This window comes from Rutilus rutilus (genome assembly GCF_951802725.1).
Source record: "Rutilus rutilus genome assembly, chromosome: 6".
Taxonomy (NCBI): Eukaryota; Metazoa; Chordata; class Actinopteri; order Cypriniformes; family Leuciscidae; genus Rutilus; species Rutilus rutilus.
In genome coordinates, this window is record NC_140214.1 from 22,068,446 (window position 1) to 22,088,898 (window position 20,453).

The 20,453-nt window shown below is 40.3% G+C and overlaps 1 protein-coding gene across 1 annotated transcript in view; it reads right to left on the minus strand.

The window, feature by feature from the left end:
• The window catches only part of fndc3ba (fibronectin type III domain containing 3Ba), a 128,462-nt gene extending 108,009 nt beyond the window's left edge, over positions 1 to 20,453 (minus strand). Inside the window, exon 1 of the mRNA XM_084412686.1 lies at positions 20,283 to 20,453. The gene's annotated coding sequence lies outside the window, so the exon portion shown is untranslated. The remainder of the gene's footprint in view (positions 1 to 20,282) is intronic.

Here is a 20,453-nt window from a genome sequence, read left to right on the forward strand (position 1 = left end):
CACGTCTCTTCTGGCAGTCAGGAGGGTACTCGAATTTGGTGGGAAACCGGCTCTCGCACGTCTCCCATTAAGCTCCCTGCACCCAACAATAGGTATTGAAAAGAGGGGAGCAGAAAGCCTGGCCCCAGAGTAGAGCACCTTTGTGCAGGCAGCTCTGGGTGAGGTGGGGCAAGGGCGGGTGTAGGGGGTTGGGAGGAATGCAGGAGAGTTCTGTTAGCTTTTACACAGAGGCTCAGTTGAGAAGCGATGGAGATGTGTAATAAGGTCTCTCCGGAGCAGGGCTGAGCTAAATGAGTGCGCCCATTCAGACCGAGCCAGGGAGTTCAACAGGTTCAGACGCTGAGGGCGGACACGTGCATACCTGCATAATGCACCGAGGTACGCGTTCAGCGTGCCTACCTGCCCACTTAAACTGCACAGCATGGATGCAGTCTACGTACCACACACAGAAGAACAGTTTACTTCATATGAGAGAGAAAGAGAGAGTGACTATGAGAGACTATGCAAGGGTTTATTTTAGGGCGGCCCACACCGAGCGGAGTGAAGTGGAGTCGACCCGCTCCCTGTAATTGAAGTAATGACATGCCGTTTATGCAGAGGAGTCTTGGCAGCACAGGAATTTCTCTGTGCTAAAGCTCCTCTCCACTAAAGAAAAAAAAGACCTCCCCCCGCTGCGAAGTCATGTCTCGACTGGTCTCCCTGCAGGAAAAGCTGCAGCCCCAGGGCAAGGTTTTGCTAGAAATGGGATGCGTGGGGAAGGAGAGGTGAGGCGGGGAGGATGTAGTGGATTTTTATATCCACACTTGAAAGAGGGGGGGGGGGTCCAAGGACACTCACTGTCCACATTCATCCTCACTATTTTATTGCCAGGGCGGGACAAAAAGAAGCTTTTCATCTGATGGCGAAAGAACGGAAAGCTTCCTACGAGTAGGACCCTCAACTACCTGCAACTGGGTCAATTCCACTCCTTTTCCAAGTTAATCTATTATTAATTTATTTATTTAGTTCATTTTTATGCCATTGACCCAACTGCATGTATCACTAAGTTGAGAGCCCCTCACAGACATCCATGCAGTGAGAGTTCGTACAGCCTCAAGCGTTATCTGACTTGCTCTCTACGATTTGGCAAACATTTTAATGTCCTATCTCTAAGGCTAATCAAACACCCATTGAAGTTGTGTTCTGTCAATAATTACAAGAGAGCTGTCAATAATTACCAGAGACCTCATCTCACTATGTTTTGACAGTGTTAGCAACACGTATGCCACTTCAGATAAACAAGACTGAGGGACACTTGACTCGTAAACCTGAAGAGAGGAGGCCTGTCTGACAGACTCAGCTTGTTGCACTGGGGAGTTGTCAAGAACAAAGGCTTCCCTGTGCATGGAGCCAGCCTGGGACACAAGCATTTTTATAAGGCTGATTGAACACAAGAGCACCTCAAGAGCCTTTAAAAAGAACAAAGAGTGCAGCAGCACCAGCAGCATGCAAGCGAAATGGCAATCATGGATGCTATTGACATTTCAGTGACAATTTCAATGTAAGACCTTCTTATTACACAGCAATACCTTACAGACCCTTACCTGGCTTCCAGCAAATACCAGTCATTTGCAGAAAATGATCCAGAGTTCTGACATGTCCAGACCTGGCCTTGACAGATGTCAGCCTCAGTATTTTTCTTTCATTTTTTTCTTCTAAATCTACCCCCATGAGGGCACTTGTTCAGAGTCATCGTTGTCTTTCTTCTACTCGGTTAAAAACAAAATCTCAGACCCTGTCAGTCTTTCAGCCCTAATCAAAAACATTCACATTCCAAATCAACCACACTGAAGCAGTAGAAAAATTCCTCCATCCTCATAAAGGCAACCAAAGCCAATGTTCCCAAAAGTTTTCAAAGGCATATTTTTGGAGAGAACGTGCTTTCCTCCAAACTGCTGGAACATCAGCTGGCACCACCTTCCGCCTAAGCAAGTGGTCCATGAAAACAACACCAAAGAAGCTGTGGCTTGTTCCGAGTAGGTGGATCTACATTTCTAGAGGTCCACTGACTTACATCCATTAAATAGGCCAAAATGATGACAGCTGTGGTTCGCTTATGAGAAGAAGAAAAGTTGTCAGAGGACCCAGTCTTAAGTACGAGAAGCCAATATCCCAAGTAATACTCAACAGTCAGTTTTTCCAACAGTGCTTCCAGGACCAGTGCAGAGAGAGAAAGAGAGCGAGAGACAGTTTAATCAAATAATTCTTAAATCAAAATGCCATAACATGATCTTCTGGTGAAACGATAAGACTGCTCTCTGGTTATGTATACCGGATTTCAACCAATCATTTAGTATGTAACGCTGTTGTTGATTATTTAATATAACTAATGGATAAACTCATGCCTTGAATGGACTCATTTAATAACGAGCTGTCAATCATTGAAAAACTTCACGGTTTTATGGACACTATGGTTACCGCTATGGTTCGTTCCTTATCTTTCGTCATAAATAATATCATTAGGTAAAAGTTCATACACAGATTAGTTACAGTTATTATTTATTGGTAAATTAACCATCGACTATTCCGAAAAAAAAAAACAATAGGTAAACTTGGAAAAATATTGTTAGATTATTTGATTAATGGATCAAATATGGTTACTGGTGAGATGATGTAAATGATGTTGTAAATTACTTAACTTCTATTGACCCCGGAATATTCCGTTAAGTAAGGTGAGTGAGAGAGGAGTTTTTCATGTGTTGAAGGGTGAGGTTGGCACGATACAGTGAATGAGAGCATTCGGCAGCTGCTTTGAAAGTCATTACGGAATTGAGACAGCGCCAGGGCATTATTTACACCCTGTCAGCGAAGCACACAACACTTCCATGCATAATCACCCAGCCACAACGTCCAATGGGGCAACAGGGCATCTGAGATCAAGCCGTTGAACGTCAGCTTTGTGGGAAAGTGATCAAGTTGGCTTGACCTGCATCATTTCCCATGTGATAGAGGAGTCAGTGTGTCTGGACCCGGCCGCATCGTTGCAAAGGTCTCGTAGGAGCTCAGCTCGCTCCCATGGCAGTGGTTGGTAAAGTGAGCTTGCAACAAGTCTGGGCACTGATTCAGGCTCAAATTAGAGAAACCAGGAAAACTATACATGATCCTTTTGGGCATTCGATGTGCAGCAATTCCACACACACATACACACACACACACACTAAGATTTAATGCCGTTTTTGTTGGGAGGGCCAGTACAGCCAGCTGTTTTGGAACATCAGCAGAGAAGGTTCCACTCCACATTTCTTCCGGTAAACAAGCGGAGCAGATGCTGTGCACAGAATCCCAAAGCACGGACCTGGTCTCACACCCCATCTGACAGAACCTCCCGCCCCACCACCCTATTCTCATTACGTCTGACTTCAATGACAGACAATGTTACGGGCTGGATGAGAACCAGTTTAGGGGTCTGCTTTTACAGTAACACAAAGCCAGAATGGCTTTTCGTTTTTGGCATTAGTTTCCATCCCCCTTACACATCTGGAGTCTGCAGATGTTAGTAGAATGTGTCAACTGCCATTACACCTCATTCACGCACACCTTTAAAAACATTAGGATTCAGGTCTAGTTTGGCCATCTATTTTGTCAGCTGTAAAGCAATACGTTCTCAAACAGAGCATTTACCCTCACTTACTCAAGTAGTGCTGCATGCTGTTCTAGCAGTGGGTCAGATCCAACTTTGCAGAGTGATACATCAACCTTACAGCATTCTGTTAGATTAGCAGTGAGACAGGTCACTCCTGCTTACACAACATCACTCCTGACAGTTGTATGAAAACACTACGACAGGTTGCTCCAGGGCTTACTGACACACGCTGGTTAATCATACAATCCTTAAACAACTTTGAACTCTATGTGGCACAGTACATTGGCATTGTTAGGGGCAGGTGTCTCTGTTCCGGCTCACTGCTGTATGTGCTTCATATAACCAATGAAGAAATGCTTCACTTCTGCAGGATTTTACAGTGATGAATTCTTACGTTTAAATTTCCTGACACTGATTATTGCATTTTTTCTTTTGTGAGAATTTAGTGTAGGAAACAGTATTAAAATTATTACAGTATTATTCCATTTTCCATCATGATAAAAGCTTGACTTGTGAAGGTGAGATAAGAAATATTCAGTAGCTTACAAAGTTCAGCAGTAATATATTTGTGTTATTTTGTAAAATTAGTAACATATTTGTCTAAAATAACAGCAATCATAATTAATCAGTATGAATTTTACGTGACATTTTAGTTTAGGGTCCAATTCTCACGATTAACAAGTTGCTTATTAGCATGGATTTTACTAGCTGTTTATTAGCACTTATAAAGCACATATGAATGCCTTATTCTGCATGACTTTATTCTACATCTCTTAAAGGGTTAGTTCACCCAAAAATGAGAAATTCTGTCAGTAATTACTCACCCTCATGTTGTTCCAACATACTTTCGTTCATCTTCGGAACACAAATTAAGATATTTTTGATGAAATCTGAGTGCTGGATCACTCTTCCACAGGCTTATGGACACTATAACTTGCTGGCCCAGAAAATGTATTAAAGACATTGTTAATATAGTCCAAGTGACTCCAGTGGCTCAATCTTAAGTTTATAAAGCGACGAGAATACTTTTTGTGCGCAAAAACAAACAAAAATAACGACTTTATTCCACTTTTCATTTCCTTCTCTGGGCCTCGAGTTTTTTCACGTAGTGTAACAGCGTAGCTCGTCTGTGTTGCACGTCACCACGTAGGCTCACTATTGGCCGACGCTGGTCAAATGTGTGATACGTGGTGACGTGCAACACAGACGCGCTACGCTATTACACTACACTTAATTTGTGTTCCGAAGATCAACGAAAGTCTTACGGGGTTGGAACAACATGAGGGTGAGTAATTACTGACAAAATTTTCATTTTTGGGTGAACTTACCCTTTAACCCTACCCCATACCTAAACTTAACAACTACCATACTAACTATTAATAAGCAAAAGTCATAGTTAATAGTTAAGTAATAGTGAGAACTGGACCCTAATCTGAAGTGTGACTGAATTTTGTAACCCAAAAAATATATTACTATTGTACTGTAAAATTAAAACTTATTTAGCTACTGAATATTTTGGTTCTACCTTCACAAATCAAGCTTTTATTTTGGTGGAAACTGAATAATGCTGTAATAAAAAAAAAATCTACAAACAAAATGTTTATTTTACAGTAAAATAGCAACATATTTGTCTTAATTTTTTGGTTATAATAACAACAACAACAATCATATTACATTATTATTATTATTATTATTAGTTATACAATTACATTGATACACAGATGCATTGTATTAAGGATCAGGATTGAAAAAGCAAACTGTCAACTGTCCAGTCAGATGTTTCCTCTACAGGTGCAGTTCAAGATTGGCTAGTCAAATGAACCTGGTTCATGTTGAGAATCTGTGAGATAGAAATCTAGGTGGAAACCTAAGGAGAAAAAAGGATGCTGTTACACCAGCCACATAGGTTATCATAATAATCAACATATATAGAAGCACACAGTGGGCTTTATGGGCAGTACAGACGGCAGCAACACTGCTCTCTCTGTTTCAGACAGTTGAGGAGAGGACTCGCTCCACACCACGTCATTCAGGAGTTTCCCCCACCCCCGACATCTCCCTTTTGCCTCCAAACAGTCCGTTGTTCAGGGAATTGCTTCAGATAGAGCTTTGCCTGGTGCTGGCACGCAGCAATACAAATGATTTCAGAAGTAATGATTGGAGCTGCACACAACGCCTCTTTAACATTTACAAATTTTCATGTGTAGGAATTTGTTCCTGTTTATACATTCCTCTGAGGTCATGAAAACCCAAGGCTCTTGCATAGATCTTAGACTGCTGTTCAATATCACCAGGCTGATCATGTTTTATGCCAATGCTATTTCTTCACCATATTACATTTTATCCCAGTAATCGTAGAAATTAGCCTACTGGATGCTAGACGGGATTGCTTTTGGGGTATCACAACAGTGCAAGCCCACATCACAGCCACCTGAAATATTGCAGAGGAGTCTATAGCCGCGTTTCCACCGCAGGAACTTTCCCCAGGAACTAGGAACTTTGGGCTGGTACTCGATGTGTTTTCACCGCAGGAACCAGGGTCTAAATGAAGTTCCGGGTAAATATTTCCCCCTCCGATAGTCCCTGCTCACGAGGTAGTACTTTTTCAAAGTTCAGGAACTTTCAGGGGTGGGACTTGTGCGCTGCACAAGCTGATTGGTTGTGTTCACGCCGCATTTTGGTTGGATGACTCCACGCAGCATTTTCTTTATTTTTAACCTCCCTTTTAAAAAGTGGCTTCATGCAGTAAAGTTGTCTGTCTGCAAATATGGAATTTAATAAAAAAAAACGGGGGGACTGGCGACGAGTTTCAGGCTTTATTATTTGGGTATTTGTGGAAGAGGAAACTTTCTGCGCGTTCGTCACAGCCATCTCACGGCCAATGTCCGCAATAGCTGATAACATACAATTTTATATCTAACGTTAGCATTACGAGCTCTGAACACGCTTTATCAGTGCTCGTCTCTTTTCTGCCACAGCTTTTAATATTAAGTCATTATGTTTACACATTGTCATCTATTGCAAGGCAAACCATGTTACAAATTGACTATAACAGGATTGAAATAGCGCATTGAGGTTGGTAACAAACAACTATTTACAAGACTGTCACTATTTATGATTGATAGACGGGGTTCAGGCTTTTTTTAAGAGTATTTGCGCAAAAGGAAATTTTTGCGCGTTCGTCCCAGTCATCTCACAACATACCTTGTCTAATTTTATACGCATACCAGCTTTCTGAACACGCTTTAGTATCAGTGCTCGTCTATTTTGTTATGTTAATTACCTCGTTAGTAAACCAATAACTGCAGCACAGTTTGAATCTCCTCCATACTTATAAATGTGGCGCTCAAAACTGATTACTGTCCGTCGCAGACTGGGAGGAGCAGTTGCGCGCAGTTTAGCTTCCCGGTACTTTAGACCGCGGTGTAAACGCAGAAAGCAACCGGTCTGGGGCAAAAAAGGTTCCTGGGAAAAAAGTTCCTGGGACAAATTGTTCCGGGTAATTTCGGTGGAAAAGCGGCTATAATATATGTAATAGCTATAATATAATATATGACATAATATATGTCAGACATAAATGTTAATAGATTTGTACATCTGATCAAGGAGCCTCACACATTTGATGTTAATGAAGCCCGGCTCAGCTGGTGGAGTCCAGCATCCACACACAATGAAGCTCGGCCAAACGAACCCACATCATGGTTTATAGTTTCTGCCCCAGGCAACTCGCCTTTATGGGGAAGGAAAAAATCTCCTCTAGAAAACTCTGGCCTATAGCCATTATATGAAAATGAGGCAATGGCTGCCCTGAACAATACCATTCTTTCAGAGGAAATTCAGACAGGTCTTGGGAGCCTAACTATTCTTTGAGGCAACGTTGGCAGGAAGACAGGCATGGACCAATTGTACACGTTCTTTCTCATTCTTTCTGCCAACCATACAGCATCATTATCACCAATGGTTACCTCAGACTATTTCAGACTAAACTAAACAGGCTCCCGAAAACCACAGGGGTGAAAAGTAGCTCAAGTCTCTAATTAGACAGATAGACGAACTAAGATGGAGAAATGTATCCTTTAGGCCCATTTATTGCTCAACTATCTTCAATTGCCAACATATTCTAACTAATCAAGCAGAAAACTACTTCACCTTGAGTTTTAAGTAGAGCTCCAATCTTAGAGCTCAAATTATCACAGAAGGACTGGGATAAAAGTGTATAGTTTGAAAGTAAAAGGGATGCACCAATATGAAAAATTTGGCCAATACCGATAATCAATAATTATTTATATTTGAAAGGCAATAACTGGTATATTGGCTGATAAATCTAAATTCAAATTTTTATATATTTTTTGAGAGCCTGATTGCAAAAATTAAAGTCTCACCATTAAAAGCCATGTCCCAAGCACACAATTATAATGTTCTCATTATAATTTAATATAGCCTGTATGACAGACTTGCGTTCGTTGCACTTAACTGTATTTTCTTTTTTTCATATTTCAAGCCCTTCAAAACCATCAAGGTGAACGGTCCACATCTGAAGTGTCTCAGCCTGAAGGTAATAATCCATTATTTATTGGCTTTAATATATCGGCTAAATTTTCTTATCGGGCCGATAACGATATATTGTGCATCCCTAATATAAACTGATGCCATTTATTAAGATCAGGTGGATTTTGATTGGCTGCTAATGTTTTTATCATTCATTAGCTGGAAAAAAATAATAATTCTGAAAGTGATTCCAATTATTTAATTCCTCTATTTTGTTATTTTATAGTCATGGTGTGGATCTCCCTATTCTCATAAAATTAGAACGATTTTAAAACTTGGTACTTATTGTTATAGTTATCGTCCTTGGTGTGAACAGGACTTTAGCTTCGAACAGACCTGAATTATGTATATGTGCGCAACACCCACATTAAGTAATTTAATGCATAATCAAGATTAAAAACTTTGTTTATCCACTTTACCATATGTATTCAATTAACTTTAAAAGATTTTGGCCCGTCACTTTTAGCAAGCTACCACTGAAAAAAAGAAAAGAAAAATTGTCTGATTTATTAATATTTTAATTTTTTGTGTCTCAAGTGCTGTTACTCAAAGACAAGTTGCCAAGTTTAAACCATTTTCAAAAGCAATAAAATACCAAGTTAAAGCCACAAGATGAGGAGCTAGTACTAGAAGAGTCCCATATGATCCAGAGGTCATTGGTCAGATTTATGTAAGCGAAGGTTTCCGAGTCAGGAAGGACAGGAACTCTATAGAGATATTTTAATAGAAAATGGTTCAAAAGATGAAACAGTCTATCTTTCAGCAGCAATGAAAGCAAAGCAGCTTGACACTGCCAAAGAGAGCAGGAGAAAAAGAGAAAACTCATCCAACCATCTGGATGTGGACTAGGCAGAAGTCCAGGAGGCAGTAAAACTCATTCCAAGTCCCTGACCGACGTACGACTGCCACGTAGCTGTTAGCACAGGAGGACAGAGAGGAGGAGAGAGCCTGCCTTATTCCTGCAGAAACACTTTCCCACTGAGCAACATAAGCACATCTGCCTGTCTGCCTACACAGCACACTGATATTGAACTGCAATATCACAGTTTTGAGCAACATAAGCACTTGGAGATCACTTGGAGAGGTTCATAATAATAGATTATGGGCGTCAGACATTTTCAAAAGTCTCTGACGTGGAGTTTAAGTCTCATATCTTTGGTCCAAGCCTCAAATCCTTTCGTAATATTTTTATACACATTTTATAAAAATTGTCAAAGATTCATTTTGTTATTTATTTACAAGTCAATTGTTTACAGTGTTGTTATTGTTAATCGAAATGTTGCTAAAACATTCAAATATTAATATTAGACGATTAAATTAAAATAGGAAATGTTGCCTTAGCAACTAACTGAAATAAAATAAATGCTAAATGCACAAATAAAGTGCTAAAATGGTGACTAAAACTAAAAACTAGCTAAATAGAAATATAAAAAAAAAGAAAATGGACAAAAATTATTTTAATTATTAAAATATTTTTTTAATAACTGAAAATTACTATTAATAAAACATACTAAAATAAAATAAAAATAAGATAAAAATATTAATAACTCCTTTAATATAAATGCTTTGCAACTTAAAGGGACAGTTCACCTAAATATGAAAGTTCTGTCATCATTTACTCACCCTTATGTTGCTCCAAACCTGCATGACTGACTGTGAATCACAAAAGATGATATTCTGAAAAAAAAATGTTTGTCAATACAATGAAAGTAAAAGAGGTCCATTGTTATTTTGTTTTGGACCACATTGACTTTCATTGTATGGACAAAAACAGTCTTCAAAATATCCTCTTTTGTTTTCCAAAGACAACTAAAAGACATTCAGGTTTGGAGCAACATGAGGGTGAGACAGAAGTGATGACAGAAATGTAATTTTCAGCTGAACTATCCCTTTAAGTGTGACGTTTCAGACTCAAGTTTCCATTAATGCTGCTCTGAAGGAATAACCACTTATAACCACATTTAAAGTGAAGAATACTGTTTAGTGTGTGACATTAAAGAATGAAGTTTGAAAGATTTCTACAGTGGCTCTTGTAGTGGGTTGGTCTAGACTTGTTGGTGACTCAGTCTATCCACAAACAGGAAAAAACAGTAATGTCTAAAATACCTTCAATATGCACCTCGCTACTAAGAGAGCGGTCACCAGGTCACCACACAGCACGCAGATCTCAGCTCTCCTGAGCTTTTTTTTTTGGCACACTGAACTTGTGTTTAGACCAAGCTGAGAGGAAGCAGCCTAACTCCCACAAACACATGAAAATGACTCACTCCACACACATGGCTGTGCTTCAAGATTTTTCCTTGGTACTTAGAAAAAGAGTTCAGATCAGTGAGGAGGATCAGTGCATGTATCCACAGCTGTCAGAACATTCACATATGCAGTTATAATCGGGCAACAGCCTTCCTCTGTCTGTCCAAGTATACGACCAAATGTGTTATTGAATATTCAAAATAATATGCTGTGCGTCACCTCAGTTTCTCATAGAAAGGAAATCTGTACCCATTGACAGCTAGCAAAGGTACTAAGGGTGAAGGGCTTCTACAAAGGTTGGGATTGCACTCACACATTTGATTTGATTACCTTTATTAATCCCCAAGGGGAAATTTTTATGTCACAGCAGCACATACCACACGATAATAATAATAAATAAAAGACATTCACAACAACAACCATTATTTACCAGTATCAGTTCAAGGCATTATGATTATATACCAAATGGTTCTACAATATAATCTATCAACTTGTTAGCACTGATTGTACAGTCTAATAGCAGTTGGTAAAAAGGACTTTCTAAATCATTCCTTGTGAGAGCGGGGATGAATAAGTATTGTGCTAAATGTACTCAACAAGGGCTCAAATTATTTCATGAAGGGGGTGACAATTATGATTCATTATATAGACCAATTCATCAATCATTCTATAGTGCCCAATCTTTTCAATTGTGGGTAACACACTGCCTACAACAGAACCTGCCTTCTTTATGAGCTCGTTTCATTTGTTCTTCTCCTTTTCCAACAATCCCCCTCTCCAATAAGTGACAGCATACAAGATCACAGATGATAGTGATACCACAGAGTCATAGAAGGTCTTTAAGTAGTACCTGACATACTCTGAAGGATCTCAGTCGTCTTAACAGATAAATACAACTTTGATCCTTCTTATAGGCTTGTATCATATTATCAGACCAATCAAGCTTGTTATTCAAGTATACACCCATGTACTTATATGATGTTACAGTCTCAATTTTCGACCCCCGTATGTTTACTGATACAACTTGCTGAGGATATCTACTAAAATCAACCACAATTTCCTTAGTATTACTAGCATTTAGCCTAAGACCGTTTATCTCACACCAACCCACAAAACTCTTTAATAGCTCCCTATATTCACCCTCATCATGGTCTGTTATACATCCAACAACTGCTGAGTCATCAGAAAATGTCTTAAGGTGACAGGTTCAAAATTGTACTGGAAGTCTGATGTATAAATAGTAAACAAAAATGGGGCTAAAACCGTTCCTTGAGGTACTCCAGTACTGCACTTCACTACTTGAGTGCCTTCTGTGTGAACGCAAACACGTCCCGGGATTGATGCCGGGATGGGGATCTAGTAACATTGCCGGGAACAGTCCCGGAACGCGCCCTGTGTGAACAAAAGCCAGGACCAATGCCGTAAGGGGTGTGTCGTAGTGATGGCGCACGTGAAAGTTTGTGTTCGTCATCAACAAAGAAAGGACGAAAAAATTTCTGCAAACTGGAATTAAGCAGAGACCAGGGAAGCTCCTTACTATCCGTGCTGAAGCTGAGATCGTTCGCCAGCTTTGTGGAACGGTACGCGATGCGTTAGTGTAGTGTAGTGTTAGTGTACATGTTTTCAAAGCGTACATTACACGTCGCGTGTCTTTACGGAATCTTTACGGGATGTGTGTGAGCGTACTCACAGATTCCGGAAAATCACTGGCAGTGTGAATGAACCAAAATCAAACGATCCCGGGACAAATCCCGGCACAAATTATCCGTGTATTTTCCGGAATCTCAGTGTGAAAGGGGATTAAATGATTTAGTGATTTGTGTAAGAGATAAATAATTGCATCATCTACCCAACACCATTTAGTTAATCCTCAGCAGCACACATTCCCTGCTTAACATGTTTTCCTCTCTCACATTCTTTTGTTGACATTTTTGCTCCATTTTTAAACTTATAGCACTCTTTGCGCTTTCTAATTTTAACATGTGCCATTTTTAAGCAGCTCTTTCCTCAAGGAAACACATTCATGCATCGCTTCCCGGTAAACAAAAATAAAACTCTGAGAATCAAACATATTAGAACATGGGGTAGATGTTTTACCATTACAGTAAAGGATTTTCAAAACAGCAGCTCATAAACCTCAAGTTTCCCCACACAATCCTCCAGACAAGGTTGCATTTCAATGCGGAAGTGGTCAGTTTCGTCCCAGAGTCCAGATTTGGATGGACATTTTATAGTCCTGGAATGCTGAATGAGTCAACACTTTGGTATGGCTGAATCTTATGCCCAAGCCAACATTCAGGGCTCCCCCAACCCCCAGCCGAATGGGGTGTGATGAATTCAGTCGGAGGAAGACACAGGGAATGGGGTGGGGTGGGGGGGGTGTTGAAATTGGGGGACAGATTTTGCTCATTTGTCCCACATGGCTGAGCGTGCTCAAAGGGGGCAGCTCAGTTTAAACAAACATAACCACTTCCTCCTCGCTGCACACAAAGCCTTTAAACAGAAACCCGTCCGTCGCTCCTCACCGGGTCATTTGGGGGAAAGAACAGCTAGCCGCCAAAACACAGCCGGCTCTGTGTGGCTCAGCGTCTGCAGACACCCTGGAAAAGCACAAACATGGTCCTGCTTCTCAACTCCACCTCTCACACAAGACTGTTACAGTAGACTCAGCATCTGTACAGGGAATATATCTGGTCATTTGCTTACAGACAAGAGCCCAGACAACTGTCAGTCACTGAGAGAAAGGTATCAACTATTCTCCCTAGTTTCTTCTAAGCATATTTCAAATTAGGGATGCATGATGTACCATAATTAGCCGCTGATATTAGAGGTTGTTTTTTTTTTTGTTTTTTTTTTATCGGTGGATGTTAAAAGTATATTAAATAAATCAAATGAATAAAAAAAAAATTATAGTAGATGTAAAACAACATTCTATTTTACAATATTTTTATATAATGTAAAAGATTTAACAATAGTAGACTCATCATACTGTAATTGTATTACCAATGTGCAATATATCAATGAGCAATATAATATTTAGAAAGAAAAAAATCTTAATCTTAAACATATCTTAATTTTTTTTTCTTTTTTTAAGTGCAATGTTCCAAGTAAAAATTATGTATTTTTAACTATATTTAATATTCAGCAATAAATATGTTTATGTAAATACAGCTCATTTTAGTGTTTTACACTACAGAATTTAATATCAGTCATTTATCGGTTAATTATCAGCCATAACATCACAATAATTATCGGACATAATTTTAATATCTGCACGATAATGAGTGAATATACCAAACAAGCAAACATATATTTAGCAAATGCAAGAAACAGGAACCGAAAAATAAATCAGTCCCTAACAGGAATGTTAAGGAGCAGCCTTTTCACCCTATGTTCTCTCTGGAATGCTGTAGAAAGTGAAAATTCAACATTGACACATTCCTCCAGTGCCACCTGGGATGCCACTGCCCTCGCAGCAACGGCTGCCATTCCCATGACCTCTCGGTTTGCTTTATTTTCGTATTTTGGTAACTTCAAACATCCAAAACATGGTTATTGAACAAAGAGAGATGAGCGGTACTAATTCAAAAGAAAATATGAATTAGCTGGAAAAATTCACCAGGCTGAAACAAATCTGGGCAGTAAGAATGGATAGCCCCCGTCCACCCCTCCTTGCTCTCAGAGGTCAAAGGGTGAAATTCCTCATCTTCCATCAGGCCTCCAGATTTCACACACTATAAAGGGGAGTGCTTGAGGAGGGGGATGGGTTAACAAGACCTGGTGAGATGGAGGGATTGTGGAAGGTGTTGGTCTAAGGTCCTGCTGGTAGGGGGGTGAGCATAGGAAAACAGGAAGTCTGGGACTACAAATATATGCACAGTGACACTGCTAACATGTGTTTGAGCAGGGTAGCTTGAGAGGGGATCGGATAGACTAGAGCATACGTACACTGTAAGAGGCCATTGTGTGAATTACAACAGATTGAAGGGGCAATAAATGCACCAATATAAATGCAGCATCTGATGCCAGGCTCTCATTGCTCATGCACGGCGGCTAAAACAGTCTCCAGTCAAATAAAAGTGTCATTAATGAGCTGTAGTGGCATCTGAAGTTTCCATCATCCAGCTAACAACGGCAGTCTCTGCACTCTGAATGCTAATGCGAGCACGAACATACACCATTGGCCATCTGACCAAACACTTAGTGTTTTTCCGCTCTGCTTTTAGCTAAATGTGCAGGCCTGGCCATTTGAATAATGCATTGGCATGACAGAGGATGCATGTCAGGAACCAGAGTGACATGGAGTGAGTAGCAGCATCTCACTCTCTCCACCGACTGCAAAAAAAGAGATCCACAAAGCTACATTCTTGCATTCCGAAACAGCTAAAAGTAGTGCAATGGAATGAAGCAGTTTCAATGCCCTTTTTTTTTTTAAGTGATTTTTTATGTTATCGTATCTGCCTGATTAGGAAAACACTAATAGGTCAAGGTATTTAAGTATATAAATCATGTTTTGTAATCAGTATCGCAAAATTGATCTAACTTAAGTCAACTGATCAGTAATTGGCTTAAAAATATAAATATTATAATAATTCATATACATATTAATATTTATCATTATTTATAATTTTATCACCATTCCTATAAAAATGCTGTCATTTACTCATGTTAATGTCATTTCAAACGTCTAACTGTTTAGTGTGGTCACATTAGCGAAATTTCAGCGAAGTTTTGCAGGCAAAAAAGGTCCATTGTCTATTGTCAATAGCGAAGTGATGTATAAAGCACAGCTCACACAAAAGTCACTTTCAAAACAAGCAGCTTTTTGTCGATCAGTGTGGCGAATTCATGAGACCAACTTGAAAATGATCAAAATCTGCATGGGGAAATTTTTCCACTCTCGCACGAAACTCACGATCACACGGATTTCTATTGGAATGTCTGGATTGCGCCTGCGAAATTTCACGAAGCAATAGAAAACCTGACTGCACCTTAAAGGAGAACTCTGGTCAATTTTAACATTGAGCTCATTTTTTTTTACATTTGGAGTGCTGTAAGTACAGAGAACAACGACAAAAATCGGTGTTTCCTACACTGTGTTATCCTCTTTTTAAAATTTGCACCCTGTTGACTTCAATGGGGCAAGTTTTAAACCTGCTTTTAGCCTCTTAACATCCTTGATGTGTCATTACAAGTGCAAATTACTGTGGACTTCGACCGAAAACAGGATGTAAATACAGGTATGTGCGCTGGCTGAATAAACATCATTTTTATTCATATCTTTCACATCTACTGCAGTCAGATTCACCCGCGTTCACTCCGAAGGAATCACTCACATGACCTGTGCACTTGTAATGACACATCAAGGATGTTAAGAGGCTAAAAGCAGGTTTAAAACTTGCCCCATTGAAGTCAACAGGGTGCAAATTTTAAAACGAGGATAACACGGTGTAGGAAACACCGATTTTTGTCGTTGTTCTCTGTACTGACAGCACTCCAAATGTACAAAAAAATGAGCTCAATGTTAAAATTGACCGGAGTTCTCCTTTAAGGCCTTGTCTTTAGCCAGCTGAAAACAACAGCGCTCTTGTAAAAAAGCCTTGCTGCTGGGGTTTTTTTCAGTTGAGACGCTATGTGTGCTATGATACAGAGTATCAGAGGAACTGTTACTAGTATCTGATTTCGCAAATAGTTTGTTTCTGAATATAATTTTTGACAATGTAACGTACTTGCTCTGCCACTCATTTTGGATGAAGACGTGCTTGTTGTCGTTTGTTATCGTTGCACAAGCAGAATGTGACGGTTGGTCGCTGCGGTATTTGTCCCACCCCTCCGCCGCAATGATTGGACGGCTGGGTAAAAATTGGCAGTGATGACGTTTAACCCAAAGTTGAACATTCTTCAATTCTCGGCGACCAGAAAAAACAACAACGTGGCGCTCCCATTGAAAACAATTGGAAAAATACGCTAGCCTCTGAAAAAAAAAGCTTTACTGGACACACGGCCTAAGGGTCCAAAACAGCATTGGACCTTGGATAAAGTCATACAGGTTTGGTAAAACATGAGGGTGAGTAAATTAATGACACATTTTTCTCTTTTGGGTGAACAATTTAAAAGTGCAACAGTAAAACTAAAGCAAACTAAAGCACAAGAGGCTGTCAACATGTCAGACTAAGGCCCAATCCCAATTCTATTTTATACCCCTTCGTCTACCCCTAGCCCTTCGCCTACCCCTTACCCTTGCCCCTTGAAACTGAGTGTCAAGGCGTAGGGGTGAAAATATTCCCCTAAGAAATGGGACACCACTACTACATCGTTACATGTCATTATACATCGTTGCTAGCGCCTACGTCACAGGAGATGCGCCAATGTTTATCACAAACTTCCAAGATGCCGTCGTCAGCTGTAGTCTTGCGTGAGTTACAGCTATTTTTTTGCATTTTTCTTCTGAAGTTTGCAGAAAACAACGGGGATGACGATATCTTCGACGCCTAATGCTGCGTTCACACCAAACGCGAATAGAGCATCTGGCGCGAGTGATTTCAATGTTAAGACGCGTATACGCGCGTCTGGAGGTCTTGCGGCGCGAATGAGGCGTTTAGCGTGGCGCGTTGGACGCGAATTCGGCTCATTCGTGCATCCACTTTGCTTCAAACTTTTGCTTTTTACACGCGTCATATTGTTAACGAACTTTAACGATTTTTTTGCAACCGTTTCTTTGAAGAACATGACCGTAAATATGAACACAAGATTGAATGTGACATAAAGAAAATGATTATTGGCAGTCATGTTGCCTCTGTAGCCGGTGTATGCAGGTACATTTCTCATACCCCTTCGTTTGAAGTGTGGTCCTGAAAAATCTTCGTTTCAAGGGCTATCTGGCCCTTCCCCTTACCCCTACCCCTCCAACCAAAAGAGAATCGAGACAGCCCTACCCCTTCACAGGAACGCGCAAAACGGAGGGGTAGGGCCAAGGGGTGAATTGGGATTGAGCCTTAAGATATCAAATCTAAAATTTACATGAACTAGTCAACTCTTTTCAACTCTAGTTGGTTGTTGCATGAGATCCAAAATAAAGCAGCGTAAGAAGGTATGTTCTGGCATCCAGCAGCTTGTCGCTTGCAATGTTGGTAAAGTGATGGGCGTACAGTTAGGTGGAGAGGCGACTGTCTCGAGAGACGGTGGGAAAGGGAGTTGAAAGGCCTCTTTTATCTTCATCTAAATCAACTGTCAACAAGTGTAAATCACCAAGAAGACATAAAAGCCTTACATGCAAACATCGCAGCACTGTGCCAAACAAACATGCATCACATTCACCAGGAGAAGATGCTAGATTGCAAATGAGACGTGTGAAAAGAAACCCTATAGTGATTACTGTTATGCAGAACACTACTTTTAGCTCCTCTGAATGCCACTATATGTGGCCGTGGTGGGCTGATTCAAGATGAGCAGCATGATCCTGATTCACGGACCAGCTGACAGCCACATCATCGCTGCATGCATATTTCCCATGCACTATGGTTAAAGCACAGATAGAAACTTGTTCTGTCTTGCTTAACAGTTGGAGAGACGCTGGATTTCTCTGCATAATGAGGTCAAGGGAAAAAGAGTCAAGTGAAAAGATGTGACTTTGCTGACCAAATCCATTGCTGCATTTCTACTCATCATTTATTCTTTTTTCCAAAACAATACAGATAAATGCCATTGAATTCACCGGATGTTACAGAGACAAAAGATTAAAATGAGGCATTGCTAGAACTATCGAAACCTACACAAGATGGAATAAATAGATTTTTACAACATCTACTGAGCAATAAATGTGACTAAGAGATGTTAAGTTGTTTCAAAGGGCACCATTTAGAGAAAATCAGGAAATGTCCTCAATAAGGTGGACTCTCCGCTGCAATTAGGAACAATCACAACAGATTTTATCACGCTGCACTGCATAACATCAGCACACATCAAAGCTCGGAGCTGGGGGAGGGGATGTGTAGTATTTGACTTGCCCCTGGGGAAACAGCCCTCCAGCTCACCAGGTACAACCCCATGACCTCAAAGGAAGAGCACATTCCTGCAGCTATGCCCAATCAGGAAGTTGAACTCCCCATGCCAGCTCTCTCAGCGCAGCACCTAGACTGACCAAACAAAGGCTGCTGAAGCCAATCCATCAGATATCACCCAAAAAATTGATTAAAGATTAAAATTGTTTTGAAAGCATCTCAATTATATGCTGCGCGCTGGGTGCATGAAAAACTACAGCTCTACTGTTATTTTCTCTGCACATTTTCCTAGTTAGTGCATGCATTGGAAAAATGATTCTCAACCTTTGGGAACCTTGAAAACCTTGAAAAATGTTGAGCATTGTGTGCATTTGACAAAATGTCCAATGGGGAAAAAAGGAAATAAAATGAAGGATTGCAAGTAGCAGGACCTAAAACAAGCAGGTGGGAACATATTCATTGCAAGTAGGGATTGTGTGCATCATTCTATGGGAAGAAAGTGGGGGGAGGGGGGTCAGTCCACACAGACCACTATGCTGCAATAATCAGAGAAAGTGACAAATGTAATGCATACAGTATATTTTACCCATATTTAATTGTTTTATATAACTTATTTTAAATCGTCTTGTGGCCCCCACACCCCCTTGGAAGTTTGACGACTGGTCCTGGGCCCCTGGTTGAGAACCACTGGTTTGTAGACAGTCAAAAATAATAAGGAGCTGAGGAATGCAACATCTTAGTTTCCTGCAGATATTTAGTTTTCATGATCCAGTGCAATAATTAGAATTTTCTAAAATTATGAAGTCCCTCACTCAGCTGGAGAATGCAAACCTGACGTCATTTTCTGCAGATCACATTTCTCCTCTCACAGATAGTGTGCTTCTTTCTCTCCAATAAGCCCTCTGGATCCAGGCAGGAGTATAAACTCATGGTACAAACTATCTTGAAGCGTCATTTCAGTTCCCAACAAAATTATCCAAGAGATTAATAGCGACCGTCTATTTTTTCCAGAGCTGCTAATTAGTGCGCTTTAATTCCCAGCATGAAAGAGCAACTAGTATCCTATTTCTGACGTTTGGACAAACGATGCACGGCGTTGCATTAAACCAAACCAATAAAAGAAAGAAAAACGGAAACAAGTATCGAGAAGTCGAGATACTTTCTGCACAATATATGACAGGACAAGGACAACAGCAGCTAATGTTTTCCTCCATATAAACAGACACAGCTGTTGAAGAATAGGCTGTCTGGAATACTAGGGCATGATGGAGTTGACCACCTTCACTTCATCCATCATTCATCATTCTCAAATCTTTGCCAAATATTATACGACATCATTCCAGCACCATGGCTGTTTTGCAACACTGTAATCGCTACGGAAAGACAGCATCCCTACTCTATTTTACCTAAATATTTGATATCACTCCAAAACTCACGGATATAACAAAATACTTTTTTTAATAAAGCGAAAGTGTAACTTTTTTGTAGCGTTTAAGTAACAGTAGGCTACGCGAAAAAAAAAAAAAAAAAAAAATCCAAAGTTGGAATTCAACGACGAAGACGTCAAACTACGAATTTTCTCGTAAATTTCGCGAATCATTACAAAGTTGCACGACGAGTTTTGAGCATCTTCGGGTAAATAACAGAGAATCCAAGCAATATAGCCTGTTTTCTTGCGGAATAATAAAGTTTTCCGTCGCATCTCCTTGTTGGCCAACTAACCCAGACTCCCGGCGTCACCGCCATCCAGACACAAAAATGCACGCAACTTTCCGTTATAAACAAATTTTCATCGTTTAATTGGGGAAAAGCACACAAACCGTAGCCAAAGACAGAGCTAGTAAGCGATAAGAAAAACTTACCTCGCTGCAATAAAATGATGTTGAAAGAAACTCCAGAGCTCCACTTTCACCCCAGACACAACTTTGGCAATCCTTGCTCCCTCCAGTCTGCTCCACCAGCGCAGCGTTCAGTCAGGGGGAGATTCCGAGTCCATGTCAATTATGTCCCACAGCACATGTGAGCTTAATCCT